The sequence below is a fragment of the Myotis nattereri genome (assembly GCF_964212035.1).
Source record: "Myotis nattereri genome assembly, chromosome: 7".
Taxonomy (NCBI): domain Eukaryota; kingdom Metazoa; phylum Chordata; class Mammalia; order Chiroptera; family Vespertilionidae; genus Myotis; species Myotis nattereri.
The window spans coordinates 66,732,319-66,752,297 of NC_138082.1; the positions used below are offsets into that span (position 1 = coordinate 66,732,319).

The 19,979-nt window shown below is 38.0% G+C and overlaps 1 pseudogene across 1 annotated transcript; it reads right to left on the reverse strand.

Annotated features, from left to right (window-relative positions):
• Positions 1–2,975: 2,975 nt before the first annotated feature.
• Positions 2,976–18,427, reverse strand: LOC308522026 (large ribosomal subunit protein eL19-like; annotated as a pseudogene). The gene is made up of 3 exons: positions 18,178–18,427; positions 7,388–7,443; positions 2,976–3,531 (listed from the first exon to the last, which is right to left on the reverse strand). The product of its transcript is annotated as a large ribosomal subunit protein eL19-like (transcript).
• Positions 18,428–19,979: the final 1,552 nt, after the last annotated feature.

Sequence of the window (19,979 nt, forward strand, 5' to 3'; positions counted from 1 at the left end):
AACGTGACTCCTTTTCTCTATATTGAAGTGTGAGATTAGATGCAGAAAGAATTATTTCCTGAGTATCTTTTCCCCTCAATTAATTCAAAGAGAATCAGGCTGTTTCTCTGGAGGCTATTCCCTTCTTCAGGTCATTTTCCTCTGAAAGGCAGTCAATGGTTCAAGGTCAGACCATACACCATGATTTTCCTTAATAGTATCACCTTGAATTTGACTCAAATATAATTCATGACACACTTAATGCCAGTGATTTTTCATGACTCTGTGCCTTTTTCTACTTTTTAAAGTGATGCTAGATACAGGAAGGAAAGAGCAGTTGATATCAGGTTACTTCTACAAAAGCACACATGGTATCATTGATAAAATATTATTGAGACCATCAGTTTTTACTTTAATACTAGAAGCCCTGTGCACGAAATTCATGCATGGGCAGATCCCTCAGCCAGGCCTGCTCCCTCTCGCAGTCCAGGAGCCCTCAGGGGATGTCCGACTGACAGCTTAAGCCAGCAGTCAGACATCCTTAGCGCTGTAGAAGAGGCAGGAAAGGCTCCCACTACCGCCACTGCTATTGCCAGCCACTGGCTGAGCGGCACTCCCCCTGTGGGAGTTCACTGACCACCAGGGGGCAGCTCCTGCGTTGAGTGTTTGCCCCCTGGTGGTCAGTGAGCATCATAGCGACCCGTTGTTCCACTGTTTGGTTGATTTGCATATTAGCCTTTTATTCTATAGGACATTGTTTACAGGTACCATGTAATAATAAACCCTTCAACAAAGTAATTGTGGAGTAAAAAAATCAATTACCTATATAATATATAAACATAAATACTTATATATTTCCACACATATAACCCTCATATATACAAATACACATATGCATACATTGATTCTGTCATCCATCACATGTGTATTGAGAGTCACTGCAGCCCTACACTAAGTTCTCTATTTTAGGATGGGCAGAAATTCTCCCTTTACAAACTTCTGGAAATTCAGAGGTGACAATATAGTCTTGGAAACTAAGGCAGGGGAAAGAGTATATTAGGTCCTTAAAAAAAAACAAAACTCTTGATGATTAATTGAGCAAAATTACTAGCAGTGAGCTTGTCCAGAATCCCTGCTTATCATTCCAACATTTTAATATCCTTATTTTCTGTCATAAATCCACAGGTGCTCAAGAAGACTTTTAAAAATGTAAGTGCCCAGAGAGATTTTTTTTAAAAAAAACTTCATCAGTTAACACATCTAGGGAGTATCCAACTACAGACTAAGGAGACTCTATAATAGAGTACCAGATAATGCCACAGAGAGGGGGCAGACTTAACAGGAAATGAAGGTAAATGGCCACTAAGTCAAACTTAATTTCTCTCAGGATAACCTGGGCCTCAGGCTATAAGCATCCAAAGCCCTATTTGTTTTCTTTAAAAAACCTAATTAAATAACTATGGAATCACTTTTTTTTTTTTATTTCAGAGAGAAAGAGAGAAGGAGAGAGAGATATAAACATTGATGATGAGGGAAAATCATTGATTGGCTGCCTCCTGCATGCCCCACACTAGGAATCGGGTCCACAACTTGGGCATGTGCCCTGACTAGAAACCAACCATGACCTCCAGGGTCATAGGTTGACACTCAACCACTGAGCCTTGTGGGCAGGCTATGAGGATCACTTTAAACTCCTGACTTAAAAAAAAAAAAAAGGAATCATTCTTCTGTTTTTTCAATCTTACATTGAGGAGGTGCAATCAGTCCTGCAGGGACAGTCCTAGGCTGAGTGTCCTTTGTAGGCCTTATAAGTGAGGTCTGGCCCTAAACCCTTGGAGCAGAAATTGGCATCTACAAAGGAGGTGAAGGAGGCCTGGGGACAGAATCGTGAATAGGTAGGTAGGCTGGAAAAGCCGCTGTGCACGAACCAACAAAGTCATAGAACTGGGGTTTGGGGTAGCATGCTGAGTGGGAGTAGGAGTGAAAGAGTCTCTTTCTTGGTCAGGAACCAAACTGAACGCATTTGCAAAGACCAGTTAAGGCATCTGAAGTGAAGCAGGTGCTGCTGCTTTGGGGGCCCAGTTGCCTTTTCACACATGGTTTAGTTTATATTATGTTCCTGGTTGAATAACAATAAACAGGGGGAACTGCACTTCCTCCATATTTGCCCAAGTTGACTCACTTCTTATCCCCTGCCCCTTTGGATCGAACTAACTCCATTTTCTTTGCTCCACTCCCTGCATTTTTTCCCCCTCCTAAAAGGAGAAGACAGTGACTTTAAACAATTTCAAGTGATCATTGACTCAGAGAATAATTAGAAGGTATCTTCACTATTCATTCTCAACTTTAGGGAGGTGTTCATCAATGTATCATTGTCAGAGATTTAGGAATGCAGTTTTTCCCAGAATTCTCAATGAATCTAAGCAGGTGAGAATTAGTGACTACACACTATAGCCATTTAAAATTTTTCCTTTCTTCTTTCTGAACAGAGCTGTATGGGTTTAAACTGGAAAACATGACATTGACAATAAATAAATAAATAAATAAATAAATAAATAAATAAATAAATAAATATAAATAAATAAAAATAAAACTTCACTTGTGTGAAGAGAAAACTTTTTATTAATCATAACCATTTATGAGTGTGTGTTTGTGTGTGTTTTCATTTCAATTCCCTTTGATAACATGTGACCATAACTTTAAAGACTCCTTAAAATCCATGTCTAAAAAAAATATGTTTTTCTCCTCTGATTATAAAAGTACTGAATTCTAATTATAGGCATTTGAAAAATATAAAGAGAAATGAACACAATAGCTTGTAATGCTATTCTTGAAAAGATTGCTATTAATATTTTGATGTATTTCTTTCAAGAATTGTTTTTATTTATTTATTTTTATTTGTTTGTTTATTTATTTCTACGTGAAGGCTACTTTTACTAAATGGTTGAACCATGTAATCGCCAAGGCTACTATGTACAGGTAAGAGAGGTGAAGCTTCATTTCTTGGTCTCTTCCTCCTGGGCAGTCTTGATTTCATCCTTCTTGGCCTGGAGCCACTCTTCAGGGCATTTGGGAGCTTCCTTGGTCTTAGACCTGTGGGCCTTGGCCTAGTCAGCCAGAAGCTTCTTTCCAGCCTTGTTTGCCTTCAGCTTTTGGATGTGTTCCATGAGAATCCACTAGTTTTTGAACATGTTATCCTTCACTTCAGGTACAGGCTGTGGTACATGTGGCGGTCAATCTTAGATTCACAGTATCTTCTAAGTAGCCAGCAAAGAATTTTCATTCTCCGCATCCAGGTTACTTTCTCAGGCATTCTAGCATTGGCAGTACTGTTTCACTTACCTATGCCCCTATGCCTGCCCTTCCTGCAGGTCAAGGGGTTTTTCTAGCATTGAGCCTGGGCATGGGTAGTCACAGGCTTTGGGATGATCAGCCCATCTTTGACCAGCCTCCCAATCTGCTGATGGGAGTTGGCATTGGTGATTTCATTGGTCTCATTTGGTCGAACCAGACCTTCTTTTCGCCACAGTGGAGGACACTGGAGGCAAGCCTCTTTTTTTTAAATATGTATTTTATTGATTTCAGAGAGGAAGAGAGAGAGAGAGAGAGAGAGAGAGAGAGAGAGAGAGAGAGAGAGAGAGAGAGAGAGACATCAATGATGAAAGAGAATCATTGATCAGCTTGCTTCTGCACGCTCCCCATTGGGGATGGAGCCCACAATCCCAGCATGTGCCCTGACCAGGAATCTAAATGTGACCTCCTGGTTCATAGATCGACGCTCAACCACTGAGCCAAGCTGATCAGGGGAGGGAAGCCTCCTCTGAAGCCTGAGCATGGTCATGGCTTCAGCCACAGTGGCATGAAGTATTATTTTTAACTAGAGGCCCAGTGCACAAAAATTTGTGCACTCGGGGTGGGGGGGATATCCCTCAGCCTAGCCTGTGCCGTCTCTCACTCTGGGACCCCTTGGGGGATGACCACCTGCTGGCCTAGGCCTGCACCTTGTGGGATTGGGCCTAAGCTGGCAATCAGACATCACTCTGGCAGCCCGGAAGCCCTCGGGGGATGCCCACTTGCCAGCGGGGAGCAGGCCTAAGCTGCAGTCAGACATCCTTAGCGCTGCTGAGGAGGCGGGAGAGGCTCCCACCATCACTGCTGTACTGGCAGCCATCAGCCTGGCTTGTGGCTGAGCAGAGCTCCTCCATGTGGGAGCTCACTGACCGCCAGAGGGCAACTCCTGCATTAAGTGTCTGCCCCCTGGTGGTCAGTGTGTGTCATAGTGACCAGTCATTCCCAGGCATTCTGCTGTTAGGGTCAATTTGCATATTACTCTTTTACTCTATAGGATGGACGCCTGGTGCATGGGTGGGGGCCAGCTGGTTTGCCCTGAAGGGTGTCCTGGATCAGGGTGGGGGTCCCGCTGGGGTGCATGGCCAGCCTGGGTGAGGGGCTGATGGCTATTTTCAGGCTGCCTACACCCCCTTTAGGGCGGGGGTCCCCACTGGGGTGCCTGGCCAGTCTGGATGAGGGGCTGAGGGCTGTTTTCAGGCTGGCCAAGCTGGCGACGGAAGCTCCCAGCCTCTCCTTTTTTTCTTTTTCTTTTTCTTTTTTTTATTCTGGGATTTATTTACCTTCTATAATTGAAACTTTGTTGCCACTCTAGCTCTGAGGCCAGGGCCTGCTGAAAGCAGGTATCTGGGGTTTGTTTAGCCTCTATAATTGCAACTTTGTTGCTTAGAGTGGAGCTCAGAGCCTGGCCACAGCAGGGAGGAAGCTTGGCTTCCTCCATCACTGGAGCAAGCAAGCCTCCTGCTCGCTTCAGCTGTGTGGCTGCCGGCCGCCATCTTGGTTGGTGGTTAATTTGCATATCTGGCTGATTAGACAATGGGAAGCATAGCAGAGGTATGGTCATTTACCATGTTTGTCTATTATTAGATTTGATTATTATTCCTATATTAGAGGCCCAGTGCACTGATTTGTGTACTGGTGGGGTCCCTTGGCCTGGCCTGTGGGGATTAGGCAAAAACCAGCTCTCCGCCATCCCCCAAGGAGTCCCAGATTGCGAGAGGGCTGTTTTTGGGTGACACACCCCGGAATCGGGCTTTCTCCTCTCTGGTTCCAGGTGCATCACCCAAGAACTGCAGCTGCCAAGTCACCGCCGCTTGGAAACTCCTGCATTGAACTTCTGCCCACTGGTAGTCAGTGTGCATCATAGCTACTGGTCAGAGCATCTGCCCCCTGGTGGTCATTGCACATCATAGCTATAGGTTGAACAGTCAAATGGTTGGATGGTCACTTAACACATTGTTTGCGGGTAGTTTTTATCGCACGCCAACAGGTGGCGCAGGCCATTTTTGCTAATTTTTTGCACAAATGGCAATGTTCAGTAAAATTACGAAAACTTTAGTTTACGTATTTATACGTTACCCGCATTCTACCGCTAGTCTATAAAAAACGTATTAATATGTGTCCCGCGCTCTACTACACTGGTAGAACGTATAAATATGTAAAACGTATAAATACGTTTCCTGCATACAATGTGTTAAATATATATATATATGGATAACTACATAAGCCCAAAGCACATTGTGGTTTATATAAAATTTTACAAGATTGTTATCTAATTTAACTGTTTTTACATATTTTTTTTCTATTTTTGCATATTTTGGGCAACATTTTAGTTGAGTTTATGCATGGGACTAATTTCAATCAATTATCTCTTTAATGAGCATTCACTTTTCCAATAGTTTACAATTATAAACAATGCTGCAATAAACATGTTTTTGCTTATTTCTGGCAAATTCTAAAGATACATTTCTGGAAGGGAAAATAATGAAACCAAAGTTTAGGCATAAGAATTTTTAAAGTAAAAAACAAATGTTTCCAAATACCTTTCCATAAAGTTTGTGAAAACTAATATTCCTACCAGTGGTTTAAAAGAGGCCCATACTAGAAAAAATATTTTTGTAAAAAACAAACAAAAAAGAAACAACACAAACAAAATATATTTGATCTGTACTAGTTGAATTGTAATGAGGATAAAATTTTAGTAATACATTGGTTAACTCTATTTCTTATTTTTGGGATTCTGTTCATTTATTTTTAATATTTATTAGATAGTGGTATTTTTTTGTAGGATTCAAACTATAAATTATAAAGAATACCATAAGTCTATTGTAAAAATAGTAAAATTTGCCTTAGTTTTTGTTTACTTTGAAACTTTAATATATTATTTTGACATTTAGAAATTTAATCTAATGTTATAAAAACTCTTGATTTCTCATTTGTGAGTTCCTTCATTGCTGAGAAATTTAGAGAGATTCTACACAATCAGACATTTTATATTTATCTAAAATGTTCTATTCGATGTTTTAATTTAACATTTTAAGCAATAACAATATACTTTTAGCAATGGATAGAGACAAATAATTATCTAGAAATGTTTAACTAACATTTCAGCATCATTTAGTAAGTATTCATGCAAGAAACTATTGAATCATGTCAATTTAATCTTATTCCAAATTCTTGTTTTGATGTTTTTCTGAGCCATGAATCTATCTTGATCTGTTTTTTATTTTTTATTTCACAGCAATTAACACTTTCAGATTATAAAGCTGAACAATACATTTTAATATTTTATAGCTCAGAGGTCCACCAGCTCTTTTTTTTTTAAGGTGTCATGAATGGCTTTTAATTCAAATGTGCATTTTTATGTTTACAGAGCATCAGCTTAGCCTTTTTGCTTTAAATTACTCTTCTTAGACTGTTCTTTTTTTTTGAGGTGATATATTTTACTATTATCAAATGTGTAACTAATAAATTTCAAGATTAAACTTTTGAAAAGACACGCCAGTGAAGTTTTGTGCCCACTGTCACTCAACAAGCCAGTGAATTATAGATCTGGAATCAGAACTCATGTTATTACAGATTTCCAGCCTGATGCTTCACCCACTGAAATTCATAGCTGTATTGTTTATAGGCTGAGAAAGGCCCCGCTATGGGGCTCCTGGATCACAGGGAGCTTTTCCTATGCACTGTGGAGAGGGAGCCTCCCTATTGGCTTGCTATAGTTTCTTAAAGCCTCCATCCCAGAAAAAGAAGGCACACAGGACAATACCCTGGCCATACCATCTTATCTTTGTGAGTTGGAAGGTAAAATAATGTTCAAAATCTCTATTGACAATGCTATTACAGAAATAGTCTCTCAGAGGGTAGGCGGAGGCTGAAAAGGGCAAGTTCCTGGAATGTTGTGGGGCCTAATGATATGTCTGTGATATAAAACAGTTTCTGATGGTTTCCAAATGGGTTGTTGTTCATGTTTAAGTGATTATAGCAGTGATTTAAGCCAAACTAAATACTCTCTTTCCACGGTTTACTTCAACTCCTTCTAATCCCTATTCATGCAAACCTGTCCAATTTGATTTTTCTCCTTATGTGGGTATTTGGCCATGTGGGCAAAATTCACTGGGTGAAAATAGTGTGGAAACACAAAAACAAACCAACAAAAAGAACAATGCAGGCAAAACTGTGTGGTTGGTAGGAGGTGGGGGGCAGGATTGATTGCAAATGTTCTAAGTGAAAAATGACACATCTGACTGGGCATCAGAAGTCATTTCTTGCCAATAAAATTTCTGAAGCTGTGGAATCATCTCTAAAAGAAATGATTGAAATCTCTTGTCTGAGCCACTTACAATTGCACCTAATAAAGCTTCTGAGAGCTCTATACTGTTAGTAAGAGATGATGACCTAATAAGTTCAGTCCATTGATTCGGTGATAGTCTTGGCAAGACCTACTCATGGAATAACTTCATAATCAAATCTAAGATACCCTAAAAGCACTATATAAATTCATGTCTTCACTGTGAGATGACTATTAGATACATCTTTGTATTTTAAAAAATACTTTCTTTTTTCTCACAAAAGAATGTATTCATTCTTAACGCTGGAGAAATGATTTGAAAAAATAGAATACAAACACAAAACAGTGATACATCAAACTATAATACACAACAGCCTGGATGCTTTGTTGCAGTTGTTGGTGATGTTGTTTCAGAAATAGAAAACCATGTTAGAGACCCAATTATTATTTTATCAAAATAAAAGTGAAGGAGAAAGGAGATAATAGTCTAAGCTGACAATTTGCATATTACATTTCAATGTGATGTGATTTAAAACAGCTGATCTATTAAACACTAAAATTAGACTTTACAAGCAAATAACCAATTCTACCTTGACTTTAGCATTGCCTCTGGCACCTTTATAATATGAATATCTGAACAAAAATTATAAGAGCCTCCCTTTTGGTGCCTGGGAAATGTACTATTAGATATTCAAGGCTAGGATTTCCAGTATGAAAAGTAACATAGGGCTGACTGAGACTTGAGTAGGTCTACAAAAAGATGCAATTGGCAGCTCCCCCTTTTACCAAATATTGATTCCTTTCCTAAGTCCTTTTATGTTCTAAATTAACCCCGGAATTTCCACCTTGACTTCTTTAGTTTCAATGAGAAATGACACACAGACACTTGCCTGTTAAACTGTCATGTGGGACAGAATTTGGTTTCTGTCATCATAAGCTCAGAGCCCTGTAGAGAGCTTCCAAGTGGTAGAAGGAAAGGGAATCGGGTGGAAGAACTGAAGATATTTTTATCTTATGAATTAACACAAATACAGATTTATAGCCTACACATGTGTTTTGTTTTTACTGATGGTTGTAACTAGGGACACCTGTAAGACAGAGCCAAAGGGGAAGAATGAAAAATAAATGGAAGAAAAATGTAATAATAAGCTGCACTTCAGGGCTTTGAAGCCTAGTATGTGGGACTTTAAAGTTTCCCTTTCCTGGAAAATGTTTTATCATTTAGCTTATGTAATTTAGCATACAGTATGAAAAGCTGAAATATAACACCATTTTTAAAAAAGATGTTTTCAGTATTTCCAACAGAAATGTTGAGCCAAGTGTAGAATTTGTGGGGTCAGTTAGCTTATAAATAATGATCCTTTATGCTGGCATTGGGAAATCCGTGTTCTCACAGATAGTTCAATAAAGCAATTAATATCAATAAATGCTGAAGAAATGCCCTAGCTGGTTTGGCTCACTGGATAGAGCGTCGGCCTGGGGACTGAAGAGTCCCAGGTTCGATTCTGGTCAAGGGCATGTACCTTGGTTGCGGGCACATCCCCAGTAGGGGGTGTGCACGAGGTAGCTGATCGATGCTTCTCTCTCATCGATGTTTCTAACTCTCTATCCTTCTCCCTTCCTCTCTGTAAAAAATCAATAAAATATATTTTTTTAAAAAAATGCTGAAGAAAGCAAATCTCTGTTCACTTTTGTCTGGATTAGTTAACATGAGAAAAATCCTACCCCTCTCCTGGAGCATTTAACCTTCTCATAGGAAGGCATTCTAATGAGAGGGAAATAAAGAATGTTTTTGACCTATGGTCCTCATGTCATACACTGTCTACTTTTTATAACATAATTGACCTTTCTTCTTCCTCCAGAAATTTTCAGTGGTTTTCTTTTTAAATCAGGTTTGTGTGACAAACTCATAATGTAAATATACCTTAGCATTTTTTCTAATATCCCTAAATTTACTTTCTGAATTTCCTTAAAGGAAACATGACTTCCAATCTTCCGATAGAAGATTGGGGGAACTCTGCTAGTTCCCCCAAACTGACAAACCCATTCTGTTTTTTAATAAATTTGAGCAGGGGGATGTTTGAAAGAAAGCAATTTTTCTGTGCCATGGCATGTTTTACCGACTCTCTTGAAAGCAGGCTACACAATGAAAAAATGCTTTGTCAAGGTGATGGGTGAAGTATAATAGACCCCAATGATAGATGCAGACTTGTGCATTCAAACTTCCAAAGACCAACAGGCAGGAAACCAGTGTCAGGGAACAGCCCTGAACTTTCACTACATTTGGCAAAATTTTTGTGATTTCACATACAAGCAGTAAAAAGCATAAAAGACATTATCCTGCTGCGTCCAGGAGATGTGGTAATAAGGTAAAAGTTGAAATGCTTGCTGGCATAAGAAGTCCATGGCTCATGCTTGGTTTAGAGCACACCCAGTTTCGTCAGAGTCGGCATTAAGTGCACTCTTTCTGACAGTCTGGTGATAACATTCTGCAGGAGTTGAAGCTGCCAATTCTTACACCTTCATTCTAGCAAAGGATTTTGAAATAAAAAATCAATATTGCTACAATACCACGCTCCTTTGCTAGTTCCAACAAACTGGCAAAGCCATTCTGCTTGTTAATAAATTTGAGCACGAGAGATAGTTAACTCTAAATGTACTTAACTAAATGAATGTATTTGTACATTCTGTATATACCAAAGCTATATATGGTTAAAATGTGTGATGAAGTGCCTATTACTAAGTCACAAAGAGATGATAGTTTAATTTTGAAATGGAGTAGACATCTCAAATCAGTGCCTTTAAATTTAAAAAAAAAACAACTTTAATATTATTACTCTCATTTCAATAGGTTAAAGATACCGCCATCCTGTTTATGGGGATTAAATAAGCAAGAAGACCAGATTTCTTATAGTAATTATATTTTAAAATTACAGTACAGTACAGCAAGTAACAGCTTTTTCTAAAGAAGCTAAGTATTTACTTTTGGAATGTGAGATGGATATACTTTATGTAGAGAAAGAAGAAATAATTCTGCATGAAAAAAACAAGAGAACTGTTAGTATTTATTGTTTTTAATTTTTACATTAGTCATTCAAAAATATTTTTGTTTCTAATCCAATTAAAAAGTATATTTGAAAATATTTTACATGTAAATTGAATTATGTTCAAAAGTAGATAGTATTAAGTAATAGTTTGAAGTACAATGTACATTATTTAAGCTTTTTTTTCCAGATAATTGTAGATTCACATGCAGTTGTGAGAAAATGTATATTCTACTGTTTCTGGGTGTAGTGATCTAGATACTTGATAGATAGTAGGTAGATGATAGATAGATAGATAGATAGATAGATAGATAGATAGATAGATAGTAGATCATGTTGGTTGATTGTATTATTCAGATTATCTACATTTTTGCTGATTTTCTGTATAGCAATTTTATCAGATACTGAGATTTTTTAAGTCATCAACTATAATTGAGAATTTGTCTGTTACTCCTTTCAGGTATATAAGATTTTGGTTTGTATTTAAAAGGTTTATAGTTGTACTTAAGGAAGAGGAGGAGGGAGAGACGAGTCTATTTAAATTGAGTGCCATACAGTCTATTTTAATCTTTAAAAGACTCTTTTTTTCCAGAAAGTTGATTGAAAAATATTTCAACAGGGTAAATGGCAATGACAGAAATAATAGAATATGAGGAATAAGAGTTTGGAGAGATAAGAATCGGTCTGATGTCAATAGCATAGACACCATTGACTAAAAGAATAAAAGTGGAAAATTAATATGAAGGCCATATGAAGATCTCAACAAATAAGTCTGAAAATATAATAATGAAACAAAACAGAGGGGTGACATATATACAGTTAGTTGTTATATGATGAAGGTAGTACCGCAATTTAGCGACAAAAACTTTAATAAATAGTGTTGGGTCAATTGTATATTCAAATAGAAAAAAAAAATAACTTTGACCAATACTTCACAGCATAGTAAACACCCAGTTCCAGATGGATCATAATGTACATTTGTAAGGTAATAGACTAACGATAACGTAGGAGGAGGCCTTCATAAACTGAAGGCAGGCAAATATTTTTTAAACAGAACAACAACAAAAAAGACTAATCATAAAAGAAAATATTTGTAATTTGGACTGTATTAGGTTTTAAAACTTCTGTTCGCCATAAATCAATATTGAGAAAGTGAAAAGACAAATCACAGAGTGGGAGAAGAACTCTGCAATACTTATATACCACAATGGACTCTTAGCTAGATTACATAAAAGAATCTTACAATTAATGTAAACACAGATAACCATTTGCAAAACTTTCAAAAGATTGACTACTACTTTATAAAAAAGATCATGCAAACAGTTAATAAGCATATGAAGAGTTGCCCAACTTCATTATTCATCAAGGAAGTTAAAAATGAAACCAAGATGAAATATATTACATATTCACCAGAATGACCAAAATGAAAACAGTTTGAAAATATGAAATGACGAAGAGGTGTGGTGCAACTGAAATTCTTATACATTATACCAGACAATTATAATGTATACTTTTTATACATTATACCTTAACTATGTTAGTTCTTTCACTTTATAAAAATATTTGGCAGTGCCTATAAAAATGAGTGCACACATAATCAACTGTTTAGTTGAGATGGGCCGACCTTGCTAGGAGTGAAGGCTTTTAACTAAAAGAGTAACATAAAAAGAATCAAACCATGTTTGTCTCACATCTGCATCATCAATGGAGTGGAACCTGAGCTTTATCCCAAGATTTTACTATTAATCCCCAGGCTGAAATGGCAAGACAATCATCTGCCTGGACGCCGATTCAGGAACAGCTACTCTCAAGATTCTAATTTTATAATTTCAGGAAAAAGAGATAGGATTGCATAACCTCAAAAAGTACATTGCACATTTAAAAAATAATGCCACATACTGGGAATATCCACGCTTGCTATACCCCCTTTTATTCCAAAAAGCTTGTAAGAGATTTAACTGTGATACTTAATCAATCACAATTTGCTAATGATATCAAAGTGGCAGATTCAAGTGCACTTTAGATCATTTGAAAAGCCTTTTATTTTTCATGTACTCCTTTTGTCTGGTGTAGAATAACCTTTAAAACTGTGTCTCAACCCTCTCTTTAGTGAAAAGACAGAGACTAATCACAAATGGGAACTGATTGCTGTTCACCAAACTTGAAATAAAATGCAGGTCTAAAGCTTCATATTCAGACAAGATGGAGTCCTCTTATCTCATATTGAAATGATTGCTGCCTCTCTCCCCACCCTCTGACATCCATTATCATATTAAGGACATCTTTACTGAGAGGGGAAGGAACTGTAGATTTAAATTTGATGGCCATTTTAGTTCTACAAAATGTTTCTTTAATTTTTGTTTGCTTTACCTGATCTCCCTATGTCTCTTCTTTCTCCAACCTATGTTCTCTAAATTTCCTTAGGAATTATTGGCATTGCCATGGTCTCTACTTGAAAATAATTTAAATCGTGGTCTTGTTTATGAAAACAAAATGTTGTTTAATTAGCTGTTGCTGAATTTCTTGCCATTTTTCAGCAACACATCTGTCCAAAACTCTCCACTTACTCTTCATGTCAGAGCTTACACATTAGATTTCTTCTGGGTTATTTCATGCCACAATAGCTTTTATTTGATCTAAAGTGTGTGTTTGTATATATGTGTGTTATTTCAAGCACATACATACTACACTACCATAATCATCCAGATTTTTGTCTTCTCTTGAACATAATCAAAAGGGCCAACATTCTTTCAGAGAAATTACTTTTCTTATGTAGCAACTATTACCTTCAGTTAGAGCTTGTCTGTTGCTGTTTTTCCTACTCAGCCCTTTTTATTCATGAGTGTTTTCTTTCTACTTACTATATGCATTCTTATTTGTCCATCAGAATTTATACATTTAACAACTCATTTTGTTGGCAGCAAAACAGTACCAGGTGTTAGACCTCGGTTCAGCAACCTCGGTACTTGAGTTCCAGCTAAGAAAGAATTCAGAGCCAAGACTCAAACTATAAGAGGAAGCTTATTTAGAACGTTACAGAAGTAGAAGAAGTGAGCTGTAGAATAAATGGGCTCAGGAAAGAAGTTATAAAGTCAAAAGAAGGGCACTTGGAGCTTAGGAGAAAGAGAGAGGCAAGGAGACCTGGCCTGGGGGAAGGGCGTGCGGAAAGGCACAGGCTGTTCCATAGAGAGAGCAGCACCGGGTCCTCTGGCTGGAGGGTATTTATCTGGAGGACACATGGGAGGATCCCAATAGAATATTCATCAGCTTTCCAGATGTGTCCTTTCAAGGTCATGGTCTCCACTGCTTGGTCAGGGCAGGGGGGTCTTTAGTCAAAAAAAGCATATCCCAATATCAATGTGGCATCACTTGCTTTGTTTTTGCTGCTTTTCTGGGCCTGGTGCTGAAACATAAGTGAGGCCTAGTTGTACTTAACGTGGGTCAGAACTCATTGTCTCAGGGCTTTATGCTTAAGGGCTCTTCTCTGGCCACCTTATTCCCCTCTAAGAGGGTCTAACCCGCATGTTTGGCAACATGCCAGGGGAGGAAAGGCTACCCTAGGGGCGATGTCCTTGTTGTCCCAGTTCTGCCCTTTGTTAAACACCTAGGGCAGGGGTGGGCAACCTTTTTGTGAGTGCGTGCCAAAACCAGCAAAATCTCTGACTCAAAATTCTTCTGCGTGACAACCCTAATTTTTCTAAAAAATATATTTTATTTTATATTTTTACAGAGAGGAAGGGAGAGAGATAGAGAGTTAGACACATCGATGGGAGAGAAACATCAATCAGCCACCTCCTGCACATCTCCTACTGGGGATGTGCCCACAACCCAGGTACATGCCCTTGACCGGAATCGAACCTGGGACCTTTCAGTCCGCAGGCCGACGCTCTATCCACTGAGCCAAAATGGTTTCGGCATCAACCCTAATTTTTTGAGAACATGTTACGCCTACTTGATATCTCTTAAGGTGGATGTATGTGAAGAACCTTGAAGAAATAATAAAATTCATTCGAGCGACAAAAACACAGTATATGATGATGAAAAATACATTTATTTTTTAATGTATACGTGTACACTGATAGTCCGACAGAAAACTTTATGACTCTGTTTGATATTATCAGTGGGACTTTTGCTGCTGGATCACTGATGATAGAGATTTTACATCAGGTTTATATTTCGTGACCTTCAGAGATATGCATGAGCTGCCACTTTCATCCGTCAGGCTACTCCTATTATGAGACTTAACAAAATTCATCACTGAGAACAAAGATTCACAAGCATATGTGGATGAAACCCAAACACCGGTCGGACCTAGGAAGGCAGGGAGAGTTAAGGCAGAGAGGCATAGAAATTGCTCTTCCCCTCTTTCATCAATCCATGTCTATGGTCTTTAAGATAACTTATTATGTAAAATTATTTATTTATCTAAGATGCACCTACACTGAATTTATCTGAAAAATAAAAAAGTCGACATTAAGAAAAGAATTGTAAATGGAAGATTATAAGAGAGGGTTTTGCATGCCAGCAAAAGTTACGGGCGTGCTGTGTTTGGCACTCGTGCCAGGGGTTGCCCACCCCTGACCTAGGGCTTTCCCCTTGTTGACTTTCTGTACCTGGCCCATCGTCCATGCTCTGCTCATACCTATCTAACTGTCTACCACAATTTCAATCAATGATATTGAGGATGACATTTTTTACTTTATATACTAGTTTGCTATAAAAGGATATGACTGAGAAACAGGTAGATGGAAGGGATGCATAAGCCAAGGTATGTGGGAAGGAGTGCAGAGCTTCTATGGCCTCCAGAAGTGTACTAAACTTCCAGAAACTCTCTATGTTCACCAACCCTGAAACTCTCTGAACACCATCCTTTCTGGGGGATAAATTTCTAATAAATTACTTTGAAATAAAAATTTATTGCTTCTAAAGCTGATAACTCTCAAGTAACCACATTTTTAGAGAAATTTAACTGTTCAGGCAAATCAGTTCTGCTTGTTTTTTATAACTTTAATATATAAATATATTTTAATTAATATATAAATTTGAATATAAATGTATACAAGAGCATTTTAATGTTTCCATCAACATACCTTGCAACTATTGGTTATTGTACAAGACAAAAATGGCTTCATGATGTGTATATATTTAAAAAATTTCAAAACACATGCTTACATATTTTATAGCTGTAGATTGAATAATAAGGAGGAAAGAAATAATTTCAAAATTATCTCTTCATTACTAATTGATGGATTCAAAGTTTCACATGGGAATAGTGTTCTTTTCGGTCAAATGCAGCCATGTTAAATCTAATTACTACTAATTCTGTGGACTTGTGCTTTGATATGTTGCAGCAGTTTTTAAAGCTTGAGATTTAAAACTCTTTGAAAAATTCTAATGCCTCTCTGATATCCTTTATAGCAATACCCATGTATATGCTTTTATTTGCTAAAAATGCACGAACAATGGTTAGTATCAAAGCACTGACTTTGCCTGCAATGGTGGTCAGGCTAGACCTTGATATCTGAGAGATGCCACAGGCAAGGGCTCCCAGTCTGTGCTTTGCCCCATTTGAAGTTCTCCTCTCTCAGGGAGTCATGGCATCAGCAACCACCTCTGCTGCTATTGCTAAAGTTCTTGCCACAGCCTTAGACAAGCCTGACCTAGGTCCCCACCTACGCACCCCCCTGTGACAATGGAGCGCCTGGACTACCCAGAGTGTGCACCTGCACCCTAGGGTTCAAGATAATTGCTTGACACATTATCTTTGCCCACAGTCTTCTTCTAAATTCTTTATTTAATTGAATTGACTCATCATGCATTCAATTGTGTAAGCATGCAGTCCAAACCAAACATTGCTTTTATTCTTTTATCTAACTCATCCTCTCTACAAATACATAAAAGTTCTCAATTCCTATATTATTCCAACTGTCAGCAGCATTTGACACAATAGAGCACAGAAATTTTTCAATACCCTTTTCTTTCTTTCTTTCTTTCTTTCTTTCTTTCTTTCTTTCTTTCTTTCTTTCTTTCTTTCTTTCTTTCTTTCTTTCTTTTTGACAATAGATTCTTATTTGTTCTCTCACTTAGTGGCCACTCCTCAATCTCTTATAGTTCTCTCTTCTAATCTCTTAATGTTGGAATTCCTCACAGCTCAGTCCCCAACTCTCCCCTCCCCTCCCCTCTCCTCCCCTCCCATCCCTCCCCCTCCCCTCCCCTCTCCTCTCCTCTCCTCTCCTCTCCTCTCCTCTCCTCTCCTCTCCTCTCCTCTCCTCTCCTCTCCTCTCCTCTCTCTTCTCCTTCTCTCTCACTTCCTTTTTATCCCATCCATTCTCATGGCTTTAAATATTATCTCTACACTGATGGCCATCACATTTTGTCTCAAGACAAGGTATCTTTCCACAGTTCAGATGCGTATATCCATCTCTGTTTGGACATTCAATACACATCCCAACTTAACATGTCCAAAAGTAAAACTTTTGATCTCTCCCAACACTGCTCTAAGCTCACTTTTCCTATTTCACTTCACTGTAACTCCATTCACCCTACTGCCATGTCATAAAAGTATCTTCCCTCATACTTAATATCCAGTCCCTCAGGAAATCATATTAGCTTGAAATTTAAAGTAAATACAGTTTCTAACCACTTTTCAGGCCCTCACTGCTACAACCCCAGACACAGCCACAATTGTCTCTTTCCAGAATCTCTTAAAAAATCTCCCAGTTCATTCTTATACCCCTACAAGTTAGTCTTCGTGAACCAATCAGTATGAAATATTTAAACATGGAAGTCCAATCATAACATCACCTCAAAGCCCTTACTCAGTGTAAAGCTGATGTACTTAAATGATCTATAAGGCTCAAATGACCTAGGTTTTATTGCCACTCTAACATCCCTGATCGTCGTATTACTCTAATGTGCTAGGTGTATTTCTCCTGCCTTAGGGTCTTTGTGGTGTGGTTCCCTCTACCTGTTGTGCTGTTCTACCAGTTTTAGCATGGCTCACTCTCTCACCTTCTTCAAGTCTTCTCCAATTCATCTGTTCACCAAGTTTTCCAGTTATTTTACTCTGTGACTCAGGCACCATAAATTCCCTTCTTCAGTTCCAATATCTGAAGGTGGGTGTGACAATGATCATCTCTTTACCTTTAATGACCTTTGGAAGTACAGAGGCAGCATTGACAAGTAGCCTCTTCAAGTTCAGAGAGAGAAAATAGTGATTTTTCAATGGTCTCCTCATGAATGTCTAGGAATCTCCTTACAATGGGGAGTGCTATATATGTTACATCCTCTAAGGATAATCTCATTTTGCAGAATTGATGACACAGGCTCAAACAGAAGACACTGATGGCTCTTTTGCCAACTGAAGTACATTTCCACAGCAGCTGTACAGGAACTCTCAGCTGCTGCAAGATACTCTTGTATTTAGATACCACTGTGTGAATGATGAACCATGCAGCTAGATTAAATCATTTTGTCAATGTTCCTTCACCTATCAGGCCCTGCAAATGAACTTACCTTCTGGCACTGGATTCCAATATGTGAGATTTACATTGCTGGTATTCCCAATGGTTGCACAACTTAGTAATGCCACTTTTCCTTTGCAAAGGACCACTTTTCCATTGATAGCCTCATTATAAAGGGGAAAAAATGTTCTAATAGTGTCTTCCTGAAATATTTCAGCTACAGTAGCAGGAGTATTTAATTTATCTTCACACAAGTCTTCACCCGCATCCACAAAGTCTGAAGGTGCACACAAGGGATCCATGAAATGGGAACTTCAGCTTGTCTGCTCCCAAATTCCTTAGCAATTCAATATTCCCGGGCAACTTCGGAGTACTTCCACAGTCCCATCCAGGTGGCATCAGCTCCAGGAAAGCAGTGAAACAGCATTCAAGTGCCTATTACACAACAAAAGCTCAATCATTATTAATTGTTTTCCTTACTGCTCACTTAACAATCTATACTTAAACATATGGACTAAACTGTAAGTTTCTTGAAGGCAAGGAATGTAATGAGATGACATTCATTCCCCTAGAATTTGCAAATAAATAGATTGAAACCCATATAAATTAGTTAGAAGGTTCTACATTACTAGAAAAGTTGATATGTTTGATGGATAATGATTCAGGAGGTTATTCTGAAGGGAATTAGAACTAATAATAACTATCCACCCCTATAACAGTGCTATATATCAAAATACGTTTCATAGTAATGATACTGAAGCATTATAAGAGTCTCAATTATAAAAAATGATGTATTATTTTCAGGATACTAGACTTATTAAGGAATATAAATGGGTTAATATGTTTTAAGAAATCTGTCAATGGTGGTTGAAATATAAATGTTTTTGCTTAACACTGTGTTACTGAAATATTAATTTAGCACACACTATTTTTTCAATTATCTTAGTGAATCAAATATCATTTTATATATAGAGAAATCAGGGTTTGTAGATTAATTTAGGAGGTATAATTTTATGGAAACATTTATGTGTAAAAACATAAAAATGTTTTTTAAGTAGTTAAAACAAATTAAAATCTTTTTGTAGAACCAGAAAGTTACACATAATTGTCAATAATTATAATTTTTAAGAAAAAGAACAAGATCATAACTTGATAGAAAAAGTTTTTTATCAATTTCCTAAAGTATTTTTCAAGAGATTTTCTAATTTTATCCTACTGTATAAAACAGTTTTTTGGTTTTTTTTTTTGGGGGGGGGTTTTGTTTTGTTTTTAATTCAGCTATGGTAAAGCTTTAAATGATATCAGACAATACTTTTTGTGATATTAAAACAAATCCACATCAATATGGGGAAAAATATTTTCTATTTGTGCAATTTTTCCATTAATTATGTAGAGTAGTGCTATCATAATAATAAAGGTCCAAGAGGCATCACAGCCAAAACTGCCAATCGACTGGTCGCCATGAGGTGGCATTGACCACCTCAGCCCAGGTCCAGTGGGTGGCAATGGCGGCCGGGGTGAAGCAGCCCTGGCCCCAGATGCCTGGCAGCAGCCAGAGCAAAACAACCCAGGTTCCGAGTGCCTGTCAGTGGCAGGAGTGAAGTAGCCCGGGTCCTGGGTGCCAAAGGGAAGCCAGTATCAGCAGCCAGGGGAAGGGAGGCCTATTATTGCACGAATCTTTGCGAATCGGGCCTCTAGTTTGATTAGAATGCAGTTACTGAAATGAGGTTCTAGATTATCCATGACAATGTAAAAATTTATGGAATAATGGAAATGTTCTTATGGTTCAATATGGTAGCCACTAGCCATAAGAGGCTATTTAATACTTGAAGTGTGGCTATGCAGCTGAAGAAC